This window comes from Choloepus didactylus, chromosome 18 (genome assembly GCF_015220235.1).
Source record: "Choloepus didactylus isolate mChoDid1 chromosome 18, mChoDid1.pri, whole genome shotgun sequence".
In the NCBI taxonomy this organism is placed as follows: domain Eukaryota; kingdom Metazoa; phylum Chordata; class Mammalia; order Pilosa; family Megalonychidae; genus Choloepus; species Choloepus didactylus.
Genome location: NC_051324.1, coordinates 46,341,148 through 46,361,385, shown reverse-complemented (window position 1 = coordinate 46,361,385; position 20,238 = coordinate 46,341,148). Strand labels below are relative to the sequence as shown.

Here is a 20,238-nt window from a genome sequence, read left to right as displayed (position 1 = left end):
TATTAGAACAAAGGAAAAAAAAATCACATGATCATCTCAATTAATGCAGAGAAGACATTTGACAAAATCCAGCACCCCTTCTTGATAAAAACTTAGCAAACTAGGAATAAAAAGAAACTTCCACAATATGATAAAGCGCACATATGAAGAATACACAGCTAATATCATAATCAATGGTGAAAGACTGAAAGCTTTCCCTCTACGATCAGGAACAAGATAAGGATGCTCACTGTCACCACTGTTATTCACTATTGTACTGGAAGTTCTGGCCAGAGCAATAAAGCTAGTAAAAGAAATAAAAGGCATCCAAACTGGAAAGGAAGAAGTAAAACTTTCCCTTTTTGCAGATGACATGATCCTATATATAGAAAATTCTGAAAAATCCACAGCAAAGATACTAGAGTTGTTTTAGTTTCCTTGGCTGCCAAAGCAAATACCATGCAATATGTTGGCTTAAACAATGAGAATTTATTAGCTTATGGTTTTGAGGCTAAAAGAAAGTCCAAATCAAGGCATCATCACAGAGATGATTTCTTTCCCAAGACTGGCGCTCTGGGGCCGGCTGCTGGTGATTATTGGTCCTGGGCTCCTCTGTCACATGGCAATGCTAATGGTGACGTCTCCTGGACTCTCTGTTGTCTTCCAGATTTTGCTGAATTTCAGTTTCTGGGTGCTGTCTGTGGTTTTCTTCTCTTTCTGTCTGAATTTCATTCCACTTATAAAAGACTCTAGAAACAGGACTAAGAACCATCCTGACTGACCTCATCAGAAGATCCTACTTATAATGGATTCACATCCACAGGAATGGATAAGTTTAAGAACATGCTTTTCTAGGGTACATACAGCTCCAAACCAACAAAAGAGCTAATAAACGAATTCAGCGAAGTGGTGTGGTACAAGATCAACAAGCAAAAATCGGTAGTGCTTCTACACACCAAAAATGAACAATCTAAAGAGGAAATTAAGAAAAAAATTCCATTTATAATAGCAACTAAAAGAATAAAGTATCTGGAAATAAATTTAACCAAGAATGTAAAGGAGTTATACATGGAAAACTATAAAATACTGCTAAAAGAAATCAAAGACGATCTAAATAAATGGGAGGACATTCTGTGTTCATGGAGTGGAAGATTAAATAATGTTAAGATATCAATTCTACCCAGAGCAATTTACAGATTCAACACAATTTGCATCAAAATTCTAACAGCCTTCATTGGTGAAATGGAAAAGCCAATCATCAAATTTATATGGAGGGGTAAGAGGTTTCAAATAGCCAAAACCATCCTGAAAAAGAAGAATGAAGTTGGAAGACTCAAGCATCCCAATTTTAAAACTTATTACAAAGCTACAGTAATCAAATCAGCATGGTACTAGCAAAAGGATAGACATATAGACCAATGGAATCAAATTGAGAGTTCAGAAATAAGTCCTCACATCTATGGTCAATTCATTTTTGACATGGGTACCAAGTCCACACAATTGGGAAAGAATAGTCCCTTTAACAAATGGTGCTGGAAAAAACTGAATATCCATATGCAAAAGAATGAAGGTTGATCCCTCTTCACACCATACCTAAAAATCAACTTAAAACAGATCAAAGAACCAGAAACTATAAAACTCCTAGAAGAAAACATAGGGAAGCATCTTCAGGACCCTGTGCTAGGTAATGGTTTCTTAGACTTTATACCAAAAGCATAAGACTTTATACCAGCATTAGACTTTATACCAAAAGAAGAGATAGATAAATGGAACCGCCTCAAAATTAAAAACTTTTGTACAAAGGACCTCATATTAAAGTAAAAAGACAACCTACCAAATGGGAGGAAATATTTCAAAACAACATATCCGATAAGGTCTTAATATCCAGAATATATAAAGAAATCCTACAACTCAGCAACAAAAAGACAAGCAAACTAATTTAAAAATGGGCAAAAAACTTGAATAGTCATTTCTTCTAAGAAGATATACTAATGGCCAAAAAACACATGAAAAAATGAAAAACACCATTAGCCATTAGGGAAATGCAAATGAAAACCACAATGAGATAGCATTTCACACATACTAGAGTGGCTACTATTAAACAAATGGAAAATAATAAGTGTTGAGAAGATGTGGAGAAATAGGAAGACTTGTTCATTGTTGGTGGAAATGTAATATGATACAGCTGCTGTGGAAAACAGTCTGACGATTCCTCAGAAAGTTCAGTATAGAAATACCATATGACCTTGCAATCCTACTTCTAGTTATATACCCAACAGAATTTAAAACAGGGACTCGAACAGAAATCTGCATACTCGTGTTCAAAGTGGCATTAGTCACAACTGCCAAAAGATGGAAGCAACCCAAGTGTCCATCAACGGATGAACAGATACACAAAATGTGACATATACATACCATGGAATATTTTTCAGACATAAAAAGTAATGAAGTTCTGATATACGCAACAACATGGATGAACCCTGAAGACATCGTGTTGAGTGAAATAAGCCAGCCACAAGACGACAAATATTGTATGATCTCACTGATATGAAATAATTAGAATAAGCAAATTCAGAGTCAGATACTAGAATACAGGTTACCAGGAACCAAGGTGGGGAGAGGAAATGTGGAATTAATGCTAAATTACTATGGAATTTCTGTGAGGAGTGATGGAAAAGTTTGGATAATGAATTGGGTGATGGTAGGATATCATTTATGAATGTAATTAAAACTACTATATTATATATTTGAGTCTGGTTAAACGGGTAAATTTTAAGTTGTATATATGTTACCAGAATAAACTTCTAAAAAAATCATAGGACTGTACAACCCAAACAATGAACACTAATGTAAACTAAACTATGGACTATAGTTAAGAGTACAATTACAATAATTTTCTTTCATCAATCGTAACAAAAGTACTACACTAATGCAGAGTTAATAATAGTGGGGTTTACGGAAACTGTCTTTTCTGCATGATTTTTCTGCAAACCTACTACTCTAACAAAAAAAATTATATTAAAAAAAAAAACAATAGTCAGGGACAGCCTCTCTGAAAAGATGACATTTGAGGAAGGATCTGAATGTAAAACCCAGCTAGACAAAGTTCTGAGGCAAGAGCAGCCTTAAGAAAAAGCTAATGCAAAAAAAGGACTGGAGGTAGGAACCAGGTAGAAAGCAGGCCAATGAGACCAGAGCACAGTAAAGGACAGGGAGGATATTACAAATGAGGTCTGAGAGATATGCAGGCACCAGATCACATAAGGTCTGGTATAAACCGGTGTTGGATTTTATTCTATTCACAGTTGATCAATCATAGAAGATTAAATTAAAACTAGGTGACTGATATAATCTGAATTGTTTTTTTTTTATTTTTAATACAATTTTATTGCAATATATTCACATAACATACAGTCATCCAAAGTGTACAGTTGCTTACGGTATCATCATATAGTTGTACATTAATCACCACATTCAATCTTTGAACATTTTCATTATTCCAAAAAATAAAATAAAAATTAAAATAAAAAAGAACGTCCAAAACATCCCATTCTCCTCCTTTCCCCATTGTTCATTTCTTTTTAATAGTTTTATTGAGATATATTCATGCATCCTACAGTCATCCCTGGTGTACAATCAATTATTCACAGCACCATATACAGTTGTGTGTTCATCACCAGAATCAATTTTCGAACATTTTCCTTACTCCAAAATAAAAATAAAAGCAAAAAAGAACACCCAAAACTTTCCATCTCCTCCATCCCACCCTATTCTTCATCTAATTTTTGTCCCCATTTTCCCACTCATCTGTCCATATACTGGATAAAGGGAGTGTGATCCACAAGGTTTTCACAATCACATGGTCACACTGTGCAAGCTACATAGTTATACAATTGTCTCTTCAAGAATCAAGGTCACTGGGTTGCAGTTTGACAGTTTCAAGTATTTCCTCTTAGCTATTCCAATCATTCTGACTGCTATGTGGAAAATGGACCATTGGGAGGCAAATATGAAATCAAATCATAAAGATCAGTAAGAAGATGTTTTAATAGTCTAAGTAAGTGGCGATGATGGCTTGGACTCAGGTGGTAGCAGTGAAGACTGGGAGAAATGCTCAAATGACCTATTTTGGAGACAGAGCTAACGGAACTTGCTGATAGTGAAGGGGAGAGTATTGGGGAAAAACAACAAAAAAAAAAAACCCAAGATTAATGCCTAGGTTTTGACATAAGCAAGCAGGTAGGTGTGGAAGACTAGGAAAGAGCAGTTTGTTGGAAGGGAGGAGAAATAGAAATCAAGAGTTTTATTTTACATTTTGCAGTTAACACTGCAGTTGCAGTAAATCTGATTTTGTTCAGATATTTACCCCCTAGGCAAAGTGATCCCATCCCTCAGCTGGAGGGTAAATACTAATTTCTAATCCCCTCCCCTTGTCAGTAATTGGTTAGAAATGGACCCATGATCAAGTTTTGGACAGTGAGATCTGAGTGGAAGTCTGCTGGGAGGCTTCTAGGAAAGGTTTCCTAACTCTTAAAAGAAACAACCACCATCTTCTGCTGCACGTCACCCTGTCTGGATGTGATGCCTGGAACAGTCATGTCCATCTTGCAACCACGAAGGGAGTTGGCCAAAGGACAAGGCAGACATGTTGAGGCTGGCAGAGCAGAACAGAAAGTACAAGGGTACTGGATGACGTCGCTAAGCCACGAACTTAAATCAGTCCTAGACTGAGGCTTCTTATTATTTGTGATAATAAATTTTCCCTGTGTTTAAATTAATTTAAATTGGGTTTTCTAGTATCTGAAGCCCAAAGCATCCTAATTTAAACAGTCATGTTGTTTGAGAGGCAAATTAGAGAACTTCTAGGTTTACAGAGAAATCATGCATAAAATATAGAGTTCCCATATATCACCTTATGATCAATTTACTCTTTGACCCACAGCAATTGGACTTCTATTTCCATCACTCCGCTGAAACTGTAAGTCGTAATGACTTCCCACTGCTGAGTCCAATGGGCAACCTCATCTTACTTCTATAATTAAAAAAAAAAAGTAAATTGATGAAGAGGATATAAGAGTATGGAGATCAGGGGAGAAGTCAGGGCTGGAGTTACATATTTGGGAGAAGAAAGTATACAGAAAGAATTTAAATTTGGGGGCTGGGAAAACAGAATAAAGAGAGAAAGAGGGTTGAACACCAAGCCTTAGGGCAGAAGACAGGGAACTAACAAAGGAGAGACAGAAGAAATTAACACTGATGTAGAAGGAAAACCACTCGATTGCAAAGCACAGAAGATAGGATTAAGACTGAAACAGGTGGCCATTCAACTTAGTGACTGAATAATCCCTTAACAAGAAGGCCTCTTGTCCTTCCACCAGACTTCTTCTCCATGGAAAAAGAGTCTTGAATTAATTAGTGTAATGGTTAAGGCTTACACTTGAGCTGAGTTCTGGAACTATCACTGGGGCTTAGCTATGGGGCCTACGTATAGCCTTGGTCTTCTTGTAAAATGAGGATAATAAAAATAAATCTCTTATGGGGGTAGTGGGAGGATTACATTAGATAATACATGTAAAGTTAACACAACACCTGGCAGGAGAAAAGCAAAAATGTTAGCTACAGTGGTTGTAATTAGCCTTCCTTACTCCTACATCTAAACTGCCAGAAAAAAGTCACACTGGTGCTGCCATAAATTCCTGCTCTCCAGCTTCAGCACATGGCAATATAGCTACCTCTCATGTTCCACAGATCAATTTATTCCAGATACCCATCATTCTTCTTCAGCCTTTCATCCCATCCAGGTCCCTCTTTTTTTCAGGAGATGATCCTACCTCTTACTTTACAGAGAAAATTAAGATTATTAGGAGTGTGTACCCTAAACTTGTTTATATCTGTTTCTTCCATCTCTGCCTGACCTCTAGGGTGACTCTTCATTCAAAATTAGGTGCTCAGGCTTTGTTGGTCCCACTCCCTCCAGCTCTTGCAGGTACAAATTTTTGTTCCCTTGATAATAATGTCCCACCCCTCTCTTCTCATTTCTCTACAGGATACCATCACCCATGGTAGTAAGTCATAATCAAACCTAGCCAGGATCTTGTTTATATTCCTGTATTTTATTCCCTCTTCATCAATTTACTCACTTTTTTTTAAATTAGAGAAGTTCTAGGTTTACAGAAACATCATGCATAAAATACAGAGTTCCCATATACCACCTTATGATCAATTTACTCTTTGACCCACAGCAATTGGACTTGTTTCCATCACTCCACTGAAAGTATAAGTCGCAATGACTTCCCACTGCTGAGTCTAATGGGCAACCTCAACTTACTTCACTTCCAGATGGACATTTGACACTAAAAAATTCCATCTTCCTTGTCATCATCATTCCTTCTAGTTCTTCGTGTTTCTGACATTCCTTCTAATCCTTTTTCCTCCCCTACCCATCTTCTAAATACTGATATCTAAGGTTCTGTCTTTAACATTCTTTTCTTATCGCTCTTCCAAGTGACAGCTCATTCATTCTTATGACCTCAAATACCACCTATATGCTGAGGACTCCCAATCTTTATTGCCAGGGCAGACCTCTCTTCTTTGACAATTCTCCACCAGGCCAGAAATACAGTGTGATATGGTAGAAAAAGGAGGCCCTTTGATGCCCTCATTACCACAGGTGGTTATGTCCTCTCTACGAGCCTCAGTTGGAGATAATATACAAATGGTATCTATAATTGGAACTGGCCCATTAGTTATAGAAACAAACAAACAAATAAATAAATGCTAGTATTACAGCCTTCAAGAAGCAACTGTCCAGAAACATCTCTCATCATTCTGCAAGTTAAAAGAAATTACAAAAAATAAATAAATAAAAGAAATTACAGTCCCACCTAAACTACTAAACTAGTTATCAAAAACACACATGCTAATACACAACTATATGATGGTACTGGGAACAGCTGATTGTGCACCATGGATGACTGTATGGTATCTGAATATATCTCAATGAAACCGAATTTTTAAAAAATGGAGCAAGGTTTTCAGCCTAAAAATACTCGGTGTGGTATTTACAATAAGGTAAAATTTAAAATATTGTGTTGTCAGCCAACAGTGGAATAATGGTTAGATAAATTATGGTAAGTCCACACCATAGCATATTCTGTACCCCTTAAAATAATGTATATGAAGGATTTTAATTTGCATGGAAAATGCTTCTGCTGTAATGTAAAGTGAAAAAATCAGGACGTTATTCCATGACGTATTTGTAGAAACACTTTCTAGAAATAAATGGTATAAATTATTAAAAAAAAAAAAGATACATGCTAAATCATTACAGAAAAGATGTGTGCTCCTATTTTGGTGGTGGTGGTGGTGTGTGTGTGTGTGTACAAACAGATTATTAGTTAACACATCATTATATAAATATTAACAATTTTGTTCTCTTTGTAAATGGTGTCAGAGTGAGTTATATATATATAGCTCTAATAAACAAAAAAGTAGCCTTATGATGAGTCAACTGCTAACTGATTCATTCATTCAATATTTTTTGAGACATTATGCTAAGCCTTGGGGTATCAATGTGTATAAGACATAGTTCTTGCTTTCAAGGATTTCAGACTCTAATGAGGAGTACAAACAAACCAGCAATGACCACTTAGTATGATAAATGCCACCACAGAGGGTGCGGAGGGTACCTAGGGAGCCAAGAAGGAGAGTCACTGGTGGGTGGGAAACTTCACTAGAGGACGCAACTGCCAAAGTGTAACCCACAGGAAGGGTAGGAGTCGTTAGCCAAGTGAAAGTCGAGAAGTGAGTGGTAAAAGGATGAGAGTGAGAAGAGGAAGACTGATAGAGGCAGAAATAGCAGCAGTGTACCTACAGACTAAGAGGTGAAAGAACGCAGGCTGTAGTGTACTGAGGAGGAAGTGGGGGCTGATGAAGGTGACAGAACAGAAGCTAGAATGGAGCTAAAAATAGAGGAAAAGTTTTAGTCTATTTTTTTAAAGACTGGAGAGACATGAGCATGTTTAAATGCTGACGGGAAGAAAAAACTGAAGAAAAGGGAACACTACCTGTGCTGGTTTGAATGTATTATGCCCCCCAGAAAAAGCCATATTCTTTGATGCAATCTTGTGGGGCAGACATATTAGTGGGGATTAAGTTGGAACATTTAGATTAGGTTGTTTGCATGGAAATGTGCCCCACTCAACTGTAGGTGATAACTCTGACTGGATAATTTCCAAGGAGTTGTTGCTCCACCCATTCAGGGTGGGTCTAAGTTGATCAGTGGAGCCATATAAAATGAGCTGACATAACAGAAGGAACTCAGTGTGCAGCTGTGAATGACGTTTTGAAGAGGAGCTACAGCCAAGAGGAACACTTTGAAAGCACAGGAGCTGCAGATGAGAGACAGTTTGAAGACAGCCATTGAAAGCAGACTCTTGCTCCAGAGAAGCTGAGAGAGGACAGACACCACAAGAGCAACTAAGAGTGACATTTCTGAGGAACTGCTGCCTAGAGAGGAACGTCCTGGGAGAAAGCCATTTTGAAACCAGAACTTGGAGCAGACGCCAGCCACATGCCTTCCCAGCTAACAGAGGTTTTCCGGACATTGGCCATCCTCCAGTGAAGGTACCCAATTGCTGATGCGTTACCTTGGACACTTTATGGCCTTAAAACTGTAACTGTGTAACCAAATAAACCCCCTTTTACAAAAGCCAATCCATCTCTGGTGTTTTGCATTCCAGCAGCATTAGCAAACTAGAACACTACCTAACTCATTCTATGAAGCTAATATCACTCTAATACCAAAACCTAATAAAAATACTAAAGAAAAGAAAACTATAGGCCAAACTCCCTAATGAATAGAGATGCAAAAATTCTCAACAAAATACTTGCAAATAAAATCAATGGCACATTAAAAGAATTATACACCATGACCAAGTGGGGTTTATTCCAGGTATGCAAGGGTGGTTAAACACAAGAAAATAATTAATGCAATATACCACACTAATGAATTGAAAGGGACAAAAACACATGATCATCTCGATTGACGCTGAAAAGCATTCAACAAAGTTCAGAACCCTTTCTTGATAAAAACACTTCAAAAGGTAGGAATTGAAGGAAACTTCCTTAATATGATAAAGGGCATATATGAAAAACTCACAGCCAACATCGTACTCAATAGGGACAGAGAAAGCCTTCTCTCCAAGATTGGGAACAAGACAAGAATGCCCACTGTCACCACTGTAGTAATTCAACATTGTGCTAGAGGTTCTCACAAAAGCAATTAGGCAAGAAAAAGAAATAAAAGCCATCCAAATTGGAAAGGAACAAGTAAAACTCTCATTATTTGCATGATCCTGTATTTGGAAAGTCCTGAGAAATCTACAACAAGGCTACTTGAGCTAATAAATTCAGCAAAGTGACGGGATACAAGATCAATATGCAAAAATCAGCAGTGTTTCTATACACTAGGAATGAGCTAACCGAGGAGGCAATTAAGAAAAAAAATTCCATTCACAATAGCAACTAAAAGAACCAAGTACCTAGGAATAAACTTCACCAAAGAAGGACCTGTACTCAGAAAATTACAAAACATTGCTTACAGAAATCAAAGAGGACCTAAACAGGTGCAAAGACATTCTGTGCTCATGGACAGGAAGGCTAAATGTTCTTAAGATGTCAATTCTAACCCAAACTGATTTACAGATTCAATGCAATAGCAATCAAAATTCCAACAACCTACTTTGCAGAATTGGAAAAGTTAGTTATCAAATTTATTTGGAAGGGAAAGGGGTCTCAAATAGTCAAAAATATCCTGAAAAAGAAGAATGAAGCAGGAGGTCTTATACTTCCTGACTTTAAAGCCTATTATAAAGCCATAGTGGTCAAAATAGCATGGTATTTTGGCACAAAGATAGATATAGTGATCAATGGAATCAAATTCAGAGTTCAGAAACAGATCCTCAGAACTACAGTCATGTGATTTTTGACAAGGCCCCCAAATCCACCGAACTGGGAAAGAATAGTCTTTTCAATAAATGGTGCTGGGAGAACTGGATATCCATATCCAAAGGTATGAAAGAGAATACCTACCTCACACCCTATATAAAAATTAACTGAAAAAAGATTAAAGACCTATACATAAGAGCCAATACCATAAAACTCCTAGAAGAAAATGTAGGGAAACATCTTCAAGACTTAGTGATAGGAGGTAGCTTCTTAGACCTTCACCCAAAGCACAGGCAATGAAATAAAAAATAGGTAAATGGGAAATCCTCAAGACTGAACACTTCTGTGCTTCAAAGGACTTTGTCAAAAGGGTGAAGAGACAGCCAACTCAATGGAGAGAATATTTGGTAACTATGTATCAGATAAGGCTTTGATATCCAGTATACATAAAGAAATCCTACAACTCAACAATAAAAGGACAAACAACCCAATTATAAAATGAGCAAAGATACTGCGATGGTTAGGTTCATGTGTCAACTTGGCCAGGTGATGGTGTCCAGGTGTCTGGTCAAGCAAGCACTGGCCTAACCGTTACCGCAAGGACATTTGTGGCTGGTTAATGAACCAGAAGGCTGGTTTATTAAATCATCAGTCAACTGACTGCAGCTGTGACTGATTGTATACCAATGAAGGGCGTATCTTACACAATGAGAGAATTCAATCACCTGGATTTAATCCAATCAGTTGGAGACTTTTAAGGAAGAGAGGGAGAGGACCTTCACTTCTTCTTCAGCTAGCCAGCAAAGCATTTCCTGAGGAGTTCATCAAACACCTTCATCGGAGTTGCCATTCGCTGTCTGAGGAGTTCATTGAACACCTTCATTGGAGCTGCCATGTCACTGCCTGCCATACGGAATTTGGACTCATGCATCCCCAAAGCTGCGTGAGATGCTTTCATAAAATCTTACATTTACAGATATCTCTCGTTGATTCTGTTTCCCTAGAGAACCCTAACTAATACAGATATGAATAGACGTTTTTCCAAAGAGGAAATACAAATAGCTAAAAAGCACATGAAAAGATGTTCATCTTCATTAGCTACTAGGGAAATGCAAATCAAAACCACAATGAGATATTATCTCACACCAATAAGAATGGCTGCTATTAAACAGGAAACTACAGGTGTTGGAGAGGATGTGGAGAAATAGGAACACGTATTCACTGCTGGTGGGAGTGTAAAATGGTACAGCTGCTGTGGAAGACAGTTTGGCAGTTCCTCAGAAAACTAAATATTGAGTTGCTATATGATTCGGCAATTCCACTACTCGGTATATACCCAGAAGATCTGAAAGCAGGGACACAAACAGACATTTGCACACCGACATTTATAGTGGCACTGTTCACAACTGCCAAAAGATGAAAACAATCCAAATGTTCATCAACAGATGAATGGATAAACAAAACGTGGAATATACATATGATGGAATATTACGCAGGAGTAAGAAGAAATGAGATTCTGAAGCATGCGACAGCATGAACAAATCTTGAGGACACAATGCTGAGTGAAATCAGTCAGACGCTAAAGGACAGGTATTATATGATTTCACTAATGTGAACTAACTAGAATATGTAAACTCAGAGTTTTAAAATGCAGAATATGATACCTAGAAATAGAAATTAGAGAAGGGGAAGTATTAACCTAATATGTTCAAAATGTCTAACAAAGATTGAACTTAGAATGTTTGGAAATAGATATGGGGTGAGGGTAACTCATTAGTGAGAATATAAGGAATAGTGCTGTCTTGTAGGTGAATTTGGTTTAAAGGAGTTGTTTAGAGTTATGTGTTATCAATGATTAACACTACAAATTTAAAGAAGTACTTGCATGAACTGGTACAAATGTAAGACATTGGTATCAAGAGTTAATAACAGAGTGGTGTGTGTGGAGGGGGGGGATACCTATTGCAAGCTACAGTCTATGGTTAACAGTAATACCTTAAAATTCTTTCATCAACAGTAACTGCTGCACTACACCAATACTAGGGATCAACAATAGGGGGAGATAAGGGATATGGGGTGTCTTGGATTTTCTTTTTTTGTGTCTGATAATTTTCTTTTTGGAGTAATGAAAATGGTCTAAAAGTGAGTGTGATGATTGCACAACTAAGTGTGATGATATTGTGAAATACTGATTGTATAATTTGGATAGAATATATGATAAATGAATACATCTCAATAAAATCTGCAAAAAAAATTTTTAATAAAATAAAATGCTGCAGGGATGAACATGTCTTACCACAACAGAATTCCATTACAAGAAAACATTTTGGAATTTGTTAAAATAAGAGTTCATTAAACTTTTAAAATTGTATATATAGAAGGAAAAGTATGATAAAGCTATACTCTTAAGCTCCACCTAATTTCAGAACACATCAACCAAGAAAAAAGATGGATACATTACAAAAAGTACAAGGAAAGGTAATGTAGTGCCTAATTTTCTCTTGGTTATATTATAAAAATGATTCCAATATTAAAACACAACCTCAAGTACTAAACCAAAAATGCCCAGATTTTTTAAAAATGCAATTTTATTGAAATATAGTCACATACATACAATCCTTCCAAAAAATGCCCAGATTTTTTTTAAAGCTAAAGATATCTATAATATATCTACCTAAAACCAATTTCATTCAGAATATCTCCTAAACTACTTTCAGACTTCATTACTTTCTAAAATCTGGAAAGTTGTTTTTTTTTTAATTTCCCTTTTGGTCTTATTGAAGAAATACGTTGTCTTGAGATAAGCTTTCTACAATCTCATGTACAACCACATAAGAAAATATTAAAACATTTTTATGTTCACTTCAGGAAATTCTAAACTTTAAAACCACTCCAAATTAAAATATGACCACTTCAAAGAAAAGGGGACAATATCAAAGTTAAGACCAAAACAGCTTCTGACATAAACCACTGCATGTTGCAGAAATAGTAGGCTAGTTTCATTTTGAATGTAGTGTTTGTTGCCCTCAAGGGATCTGCAACTTTCGAGCAAGAGTTTTTTCATTAACTGCCAAGTAAAGCAGAGAGAGAGAGAAAAAAAAAATCAATGTATCTTCATGTGGAAACACATCTCAACTCTTCATTTAAACGGAAGAGAAGCACAGTCCTTATGCATACAGACATACACATACATGTATCGTATCGGTTAAGTCTCTGTTATTGGTGACATAACAACACTAAAATTTTAACTCAAGGCTAAACCATAGAACACAGGGCAATTTAACAATGTATTTGTGAGGAAGAAAAATCCCTCAGCATCACATAAAATTATTCTTGGCTATCTGCTCCCTGGCACAGTAACTGGTCAGTAATAACCTGAGCTGGGAAAGCTGGTGTGAGACGTTCAGATATATAAAAGATTTTCTCCACACAGAATTCTTAATTACTTTTCACAAAATATCGTTCTCTATATGAACTGTGAATGACTGCATATTTTGATAAGACAACAAAAAAAATCCCAAACATCCAAATTTCTGAATGTTCAAGACACTAGCTCTCCTTAAATTACAAAGGAGTTATTTTTAGCACATAAAATTAATTAGTAACAATATACACTTTGGACATTTATATCTTAACTGTGCTGAATGTCTAAAAGCACGAGCCCATGAGCCTCAAAGGCACTGAGCCCAATAGGAAGTGAACAGGCTCCCAGCCTGCAGACAAATGAATAGGTGAAGGAAGTATTTATGTGGGGAGACGATTTTTATACAGTGCCTTTCTTAATCTAAAGAAAACCACAGCTCTTCACAATATACGCTCTATGAGTAGATGTAATCAGTCCAAAACCTTAATAAATATTTTGTCTGTTTGTTTGCTTTGCGTGTGTGTGTCTTTGTATGTGCTTAACTTTTGTCACAATCCAAATCCAACATAAAGTGAACCCTGATTTATTGCCAACATGACAAAGCAGGCTGCCCAGCCAGAGGCCTAGGGACAAGGACTAAGTCTAATTCCTCTTCATCTAATTATGATGAAGAAAACATTTTAAATAGTAATGTAAATTTCTATTATAATATCTTTACTTATACTTCCCTTGTTAAAAATCAAAGAATTTTCACCCTAGTTCACATCAATGCAAATTTTCTATCACTGCTTTTGACAACATCTGTAAGAAATGTAGCTAGAGCAACCAAGGAGAGTTTTGATCACAGAGACAAAGTGTATTTGGTCCCCTGGCCAAAAAAAAAATTTATCTAAGAATCACAGAATTCCTGTCAAATAAGTATTAATTTCTTTTGTAAATACAGGAAAGTTGGTGAGAGCGAGAACTAATCAAGTAAATAATTATTATGCTCTTTTCTTCCTTAAAATGAAATCCAACCAAGATAACAGATGATTTGGGGGGAAGGGGGTAGAGGTGAGGGGTGGTGGTAAGGGGTTATCTAGAATTCCTAATTTTTTTACCACAAACATACATTGTTTCTGAAATAAACAATCAAGGCTAAACTTAAAAAATAAAAAAAACAAACTTGAATTCATCAAACCCATTCAGATTCAATGTTTAAGATCATCCAGATCCAAGTGTTCATGAAAGAAGTTGACAAAAAATGCAATCATAATTTAACTAGGCATTAGAAACACTTAAAATATAACCAAGCCTCAAAATACCAGCAGACTTTTATTAACATTCAACAAGTATTTATTGAGCGCCTACTATGTGCCAGGTGGCACAGACACAACTGTGAACACGACAGATATGGTTCCTGGTCTCAGGGAGTTTACAGACCTGACAATTAGTTTGCAAGACCAAAAATTATATCATAATTTAGAAACATATAGGACACTAGAACTGACAATGGAGAAAAAAATTTTACAGCAACTACGAAGAAATCTAAATTAACCTTTGGATAAGAGGAAGTAAATGACAAGTGTGAAAATCCTTCCGTATTATGACTATATATAATTTTCTCTTTATATAACATAAATTTCACATTCCTAAAAACTGTAATGTAAATAATATGGTATATTTCTGAATTAATAAAACTTTAATCCCAAATACACTAATAGAAAAGTGAAATATGTTAGAAGTAAAGCAACTTGCCTAGTAAGATCACCACTCAGTCAGGAACAGAAGTCAACCTGCTAGCCAGTAGCTGCTAGAAGTAGAGTCACCGCTATATCCAAGACTAATTGGATAATTAGCTTTTAATTTTCAAGGAAAGGACAATGAAATGACACCAAAAAATTCTTTTTGTCTTCACACAGAACTTACAGTGTAGATCTGGCTAAAGGTAAGGTTTAAGATCTATATTGCTCAAGTCATTATTTTACTGAGAGCTGATATTAAAGTTGCTTATGTATATTCTCCAGCTGACACCACGTTCTGCCACCTTCACATATACACCAACGAAGAGACCATGAGCCAAACGAAGTACACTTATGCTTATATAGTGAGCAGAAGACTATTTTAGAAAACTGTGAGATAACCAGAATTCTCATCTTTGTCAGTCATTGTTGTATTGCATTGTTGTTTTTTACTGTCAATACAATGATCTGAAGCATTTTTCTTCGTATAAAAAATCAGATGTAAGCACAGAACACAACCACAGCTCTCTCGATGTTAAAAACCCAGTGTCTCCTGAAACTCAGAGCTAGAGCTCGGCAGATATGAATGTCAGTATTAGTGCATACAGCCACTGTCAAAAAAAAAAAGCTGAAAAAGAGCCCAGACTTCAATTAGTGATATGAATGAAGCAGGTCTGGTTAAGACCAGGGCAAGCCAGGCCAAAGGGTAAAGGTTGAAACTGATTGTGTTTTAAAACTTCAACTTCCATATGAGACCAAGGGAATAGATATCTATTTGGTACAGGATCTAAAGTTTCTAAACAGTACAACTCTACAGTCGATTTGTTCAAACACCACAATTGCATGGAACTTTGAATAGGAAGTGAGATACGGTAGGTTAGTATAGGCTGGAGTGAAATAGTGACACATCCCAGAGTAATTTGGGCAGATAATAAAAAATATATTTACAGCCTCCCCCTCCCCAGCCCCGAGGATCTGGGGGAAGGTGCGAATGTGTTGGACATCCTCACCTGGACTGGTGTTGATATTGTCACAAACATTGGGACTGGCGGTTTGATGTGCTGAGCCCTCGAGCATGGGACTTGCCCTTATGAAGCTCATTACCACAAAGGAGAGTCTAAACTTGCATGTAATGGTGCCTAAGAGTCTCCCCCTGAGTATCTCTTTGTTGCTCAGATGTGGCCCTCTCTCTCTCTAACTGAGCCATCTCAACAGGTGAACTTGCTGCCCTCCCCTCTACGTGGGACCCGACTCCCAGGGGTGTAAATCTCCCTGGCAATGCAGAGTATGACTCCCGGGGATGAATGTGGACCCAGCATCATGGGACTGAGAGTATCTTCTTGACCAAAAGGGGGATGCAAAATGAGACGAAATAGTTTCAGTGGCTGAGAGATTTCAAATGGAGTCGAGAGGTCACTCTGGTGGACATTCTTATGCACTATATAGATAACACCTCTTAGGTTTTAATGTATTGGAATAGCTAGAAGTAAATACCTGAAACTACCAAACTCCAACCCAGCAGTCTGGACTCCTGGAGACAATTATATAGTAATGTAGATTACAAACGGTGACAGTGTGATTGTGAAGACCTTGTGGATCACACCCCCTTTATCTAGTGTATGGATGAGTAGAAAAATGGGGATAAAAACTAAAGGACAAATGGGGTGGGATGGGGGGATGATTTGGGTGTTCTTTTTTCACCTTTATTTTTTATTCTTGTTCTGGTTCTTTCTGATGTAAGGAAAATGTTCAGAGATAGATTGTGGTGATGAACGCATAACTATGTTATCATACTGTGGACAGTGGATTGTATACCATGGATGATTGTATGGTGTGTGAATGTATTTCAATAAAACTGAATTTAATTAAAACACACACACACACACACACACACACACAAAACCCAGTGTCTTCCTTCCCTGTTTTGCTCCCTCCATTCTGAGCCAACACATACCATGTAACTTCACCTTTAAGCTACACATTTTACTGTTTCTAAAACAAGAATGCTATATAGTTCTCTCAGTTCTAAGAAGCTGTTCATTTTTTAAGTTCTTATTTTTGGTCAAGTTTATGGAAGATACAAATGAAGCAGCCATAGTTTCTCTTTCAGATTCAAAAACTCAGGTTCATTTTTGGCTGCTCCCTCTTCCTTATCCCAATATCTAATGAACTGACAAATCCTGTTTTTTCAAAACTGCCCTGTCCTCCCCATCCCAATTGGTGACAAAACTCTCCAGTTCAGGCCCTAATCAACTCTTATACAGACTATTCTTAGTTTTTAAAGCAGGTCTTTTATTTAGAGGAAAGAGTCTAAACTCTTAAAAATGAAAGCAAATAATAAAATGGTGATTTAAAAACGATAATCAGTACAATTATAAAAAAATGTTCTTTTATCAATTTTAACAAATGTACTCACTAATGCAAGGTGTTAATAATAGGGCAGTATATGGGAACTCCGTATTTTATGCATGGTTTTTCTGTAAGCCTACAATTTATTTAACAAAAAATAATTTAAAAAAATGAAAATCAGAGACAAGTTATGTAATTACAACTTAAATAAAATTTGATTATTATATAAAATTATTTTGTTCCCTCAATTCACTATCCATCTTCTAGTTCTACAATTTTTATATTAAAATAAAGATATTTGTAAACAAGAGGTCTGGCGGTGGTAGTAGTATGGGTGTTTTCAATAAAATACTTTAGATGTAAATCACATTGCATAAAATAGATTAAATTCCTGAACATTCAGCGACCAAGTAGACTGCAAATTTTATTAGGTAGAATATTCTATCTTAGTATGAAAGTCAAGAGAAATGAAATATTTTACAGAAAGGATGTAAATAAAATAGAGAAAACACACACACACACACACACACACACACACAATAGGTGGAAACTTCTGGGGAAGATGGTAGAATAGGGAGATCCAGGATTCACTCCTCCTCCAAAACAGCTAGCGGACAGGCAGGCAGTGTCTGAAATAACTGTTCAGCTCTGGAGGCCAGGGGAGCATTGTAGCGCACCCAGGGAAGAGTGCGAGGAAGAAGCTGAGAAACTGCAGTAAAGAACTGTAGCTCGCTCCGCGGAGACTGCCAGAGCCCCTGGCTGGCTGCTGCAGAGGGGAGGAACATGGAAGTCCTCTTCCCCAAGTACAGGGTGGTGCAGGGCCAAGCACTCATCATGGCTTTTGATTGGTGAAGGTCCCAGCTCCGAGCTGCTGCTCCAGGCTGCCCCAGACAGGGACTACTGCAGTGACTGCTGCAACACAGACTCCGCAGGCGCAGGGGCGGTAGAGGTGTAAAGACACAGTGCCTCCTTAGGTCTGTGGGGAACAGTTTGCTGAAGAGCATTATCTGCTGGGCAAGCCAGGAAAGCACAGCTTCGGGGAGTCGTCAAAAAGGTTTCTGGCATCTTTCCTGACCCTCTCCTCAGGGCTCTTTGGACTTGGTCTGGGTCCCCTTCATGGGTCCCTGGCCCTGTTTTGGCTGCATAATACTGACTTGGAAAAGTCCTCTCCGGGAAGACCATCCTCCCAGAATTTGCCTTCCAGGCAAAAGCAGGTAACGCAACGAAAGCAATGTAAAAAAAATCAGGATTATGTTGAGTTGCAAATCCTCCATTCTGAAATATGTCTCCTGCCACATTCATTCTACCAGGATTAAAAGGTCCCACTCCATGGGGCTGGGAGAGTTGGATATCCATATCCAAAAGAATGAAAGAGGACCCCTACCTCACCCCCTACACAAAAATTAACTCAAAATGGACCAAAGATCTCAATATAAAGGAAAGTACCATAAAACTCCTAGAAGATAATGTAGGAAAACATCTTCAAGACCTTGTATTAGGAGGCCACTTCCTAGACTTTACACCCAAAGCTCAAGCAACAAAAGAGAAAATAGATAAATGGGAACTCCTCAAGCTTAGAAGTTTCTGCACCTCAAAGGAATTTCTCAAAAAGGTAAAGAGGCAGCCAACTCAATGGGAAAAAATTTTTGGAAACCATGTATCTGACAAAAGACTGATATCTTGCATATACAAAGAAATCCTACAACTCAATGACAATAGTACAGACAGCTCAATTATAAAATGGGCAACAGATATGAAAAGACAGTTCTCTGAAGAGGAAATACAAATGGCCAAGAAACACATGAAAAAATGTTCAGCTTCACTAGCTATTAGAGAGATGCAAATTAAGACCACAATGAGATACCATCTAACACCGGTTAGAATGGCTGCCATTAAACAAACAGGAAACTACAAATGCTGGAGGGGATGTGGAGAAATTGGAACTCTTATTCATTGTTGGTGGGACTGCATAATGGTTCAGCCACTCTGGAAGTCAGTCTGGCAGTTCCTTAGAAAACTAGATATAGAGCTACCATTCGATCCAGCGATTGCACTCCTCGGTATATACCCGGAAGATCGGAAAGCAGTGACACGAACAGATATCTGCACGCCAATGTTCATAGCAGCATTATTCACAATTGCCAAGAGATGGAAACAACCCAAATGTCCTTCAACAGATGAGTGGATAAATAAAATGTGGTATATACACACGATGGAATACTACGCGGCAGTAAGAAGGAACGATCTGGTGAAACATATGACAACATGGATGAACCTTGAAGACATAATGCTGAGCGAAATAAGCCAGGCACAAAAAGAGAAATATTATATGCTACCACTAATGTGAACTTTGAAAAATGTAAAACAAATGGTTTATAATGTAGAATGTAGGGGAACTAGCAGTAGAGAGCAATTAAGGAAGGGGGAACAATAATCCAAGAAGAACAGATAAGCTATTTAACGTTCTGGGGATGCCCAGAAATGACTATGGTCTGTTAATTTCTGATGGTTGTAGTAGGAACAAGTTCACTGAAATGTTGCTATATTATGTAACTTTCTTGGGGTAAAGTAGGAACATGTTGGAAGTTAAGCAGTTATCTTAGGTTAGTTGTCTTTTTCTTACTCCCTTGCTATGGTCTCTTTGAAATGCTCTTTTATTGTATGTTTGTTTTCTTTTTAACTTTTTTTTTCATACAGGTGATTTGAAAAAAGAAGGGAAAGTTAAAAAAAAAAAAAAGAAAAAAAAGAAAAAAGACAAACAAGGGAAAAAAAAAAAAAAAAAAAAGATGTAGTGCCCCCTTGAGGAGCCTGTGGAGAATGCAGGGGTATTCGCCTACCCCACCTCCATGGTTGCTAACATGACCACAGACATAGGGG

General features: G+C 37.3%; 1 protein-coding gene across 3 annotated transcripts in view; it reads right to left on the bottom strand.

Annotated features, from left to right (window-relative positions):
• The window catches only part of ZNF652 (zinc finger protein 652), a 101,391-nt gene that overhangs the window by 62,884 nt on the left and 18,269 nt on the right, over positions 1-20,238 (bottom strand). The window lies entirely within an intron of this gene.